Source organism: Carlito syrichta, unplaced genomic scaffold (genome assembly GCF_000164805.1).
Source record: "Carlito syrichta isolate Samal-C Ts95f unplaced genomic scaffold, Tarsius_syrichta-2.0.1 Scaffold167402, whole genome shotgun sequence".
In the NCBI taxonomy this organism is placed as follows: domain Eukaryota; kingdom Metazoa; phylum Chordata; class Mammalia; order Primates; family Tarsiidae; genus Carlito; species Carlito syrichta.
Window position 1 is genome coordinate 344,931 of NW_007111498.1, and position 2,485 is coordinate 347,415.

Sequence of the window (2,485 nt, forward strand, 5' to 3'; positions counted from 1 at the left end):
TGGAAGCTGGGCCTGGTGGCTCACACCTGTAATTCCAGCACTTTCGGAGGTCAACACGAGAGGACTGCCTAAGCCCAGGGGTCCGAGACCAGCCCGGGCAACTTGGCAAGATCGTGTCTCTACGATAAATCAAAAAATTAACCAGGTGTGGTGACACATGCCTGTGGTTCCAGCTTCTCGGAAGGCTGAGGCAAAAGGATCACCTGAGCCCAGCAGGTCAAGGCTGCAGTGAACTGACTCTGACTCAAAAAAAAAAAAAAAAAAAAAGAGAGAGAAAGGAAGACTGGAGAGGCATAAAAACCAAATATAATGTGCAAACCTTGATTGTTGAATCCAGACTTCAGGAAGTAGGACCATAAAAGTTATTGTTGGGACAAGTGAGATAATCTGAATAGAAAATAGATGTTGTATAATATATGGGATTGTTGCTAATTGTTCAAGTCAGGTGTGATAAATTTGGTGTGATAATGATATTATGGTACTTATGAGAATGTACAGATTCTTGGAGATGTATGTTAAATTACTTAGGGTTAAGCATGATGACTGAACTTTCAAACCATTCAGAAAACGTGTGTGTGTGTGTTTGTGTGTGTGTGTATGGAGAGTAAGTTTGTAACAGGTGAATGTAGACGATACAGATAGATGCTCATGGTTTTTTTTTTTTTTTTTCTTTTTTTTTGAGCTGGGTTCTCACCATGTTGTCCAGGCTGAAGTGCAGTGGCACAATCACGGCTCACTGCTGCAGCCTCAACCTCCTGGATTCAGGCAATCCTTCCACCTCAACCTCTCAAAGTGCTGAGATTACAGGCATGAGCCACTGCACCTGGCCTATTCTTGCAGTTTTTCTGTTTGACATGTTTTGAAAGAAAACATTTACGGAAGAAAAAAAAAAGACCGCTAAACAAAATGACTGTAAACTCCATGAATCCAGGATTGAGACATTCTTGTTCACTCTTGTATCCCGGGGCCCAGGTGGAGCACCTGGCTCATGGAAGGTGCTATAAGTAGTTGCCGAAAGACATCAGACAGAGAAGGAAAGAAAGAAGATAGGGAGGGAAGAAAAAGGAAAGAAGGCGGGTGGGAGAGAGGGAGGGAGGGAGACAGGGAAGGAAAGAGGGAGGGAAGGAAGGAAGGAAGGAGGGAAGGAAGGAAAGAAGGAAAGAAGGAAGGAAGGCTGGTCAGAATAAAGCAAAGACTTCTCTCTCTCCACCACCCATGAGTAACCAGCACGAGCATGTTGCTACACACCCTCCAGGGCTTTTTTCACTATATAACTAAATCCATTTTTCAAAGTGTTACATTTATAGAATCATCAGGTTTTAGAACCAAAGGTTCCCTGGAGATCATTCGCATCTTTACACAGTTAAAGAAATTGAAGCCCAGAAAGGAAGGTGAGGAAGGTCACACGGCAGGTCAGTGACTGAGCCGTGGCCCTTTGATTCACGGTCAAGGGTCTTTCCTTCACAATACGCTGCCTTGCTTTCACCTTTAGCAAAACTATTATTCGACCTATCAAAATGTAAACATAAGCCCTACAAGAGCCACGTTCAGTGAGCATGGGTTTTCATTTTACTAAAAGTAAAATTTTGCCTATGACAGCAGTTTTGATCACTTATCAAGCTTGTCAAAGATGCCTGAGAGGACAAATAAATAAATAAAAGTAAATAGTGGATGTCATGAGTTGTGCTGGGAGCTTCAATATCTATTATGTTATTCGGTTCTCACAGCAGCCCTGTGAGGCAGGTATATTTACAAAGTCTGTTCCCTATGATCTGCCTCTTATGGCTAGAAGGTAAAGAAAATTAAAAAAAAAAAAAAGAAGGAAGCTGAGCACAGAGGCCTGCAGTCCCAACACTTTGGGTAGCTGATGCGGGAGGATGACTTGAGCCCAGGAGTTCGAGACCACCCTGGGCAGCAACATAGTAAGAACCCATCTCTACAAAAATAATTTTTTAAAAAACTGCTAGGCATGGTGGGGCACGCCTATAGTCCTAGTTACTCAGGAGACTGAGGGTGGAAGGTTGCTTGAGCCTAGGAACTTGAGGTTGCAGTGAGTGTGGGGCGATTGCACTCCAGCCTGGGCAACAGAGCAAGACAACTTTTTCTCTAAAAAAAGGAAGGAAAGGAAGCATAATAAACAGCTGGAATACTTCCATGAATTCTGTGAGCATTTAATAACTGTTTCATGACAAAACAGATTAATTATGCCTGGAGTCCTATGATGATGAAAATTAATAAAAAAGAAAAATTCACATATCCAATAAAAAAAATTTGGCTCAGTAAAGCGGCATATCCAAAGATAAATTTTTAATAGGGAAAGAAAATCCAAACAATAATTAGAATATATGTATCCACAAGTTAAGAAATTATAATAGGAAAGCATATATATGGACCATAATTGATTAAGTAGAAGATACTGATGCTAACACAGTTCATTTCAGACTCAGTAATAATATATGATTGTTGCATTCATTCATTATATCGA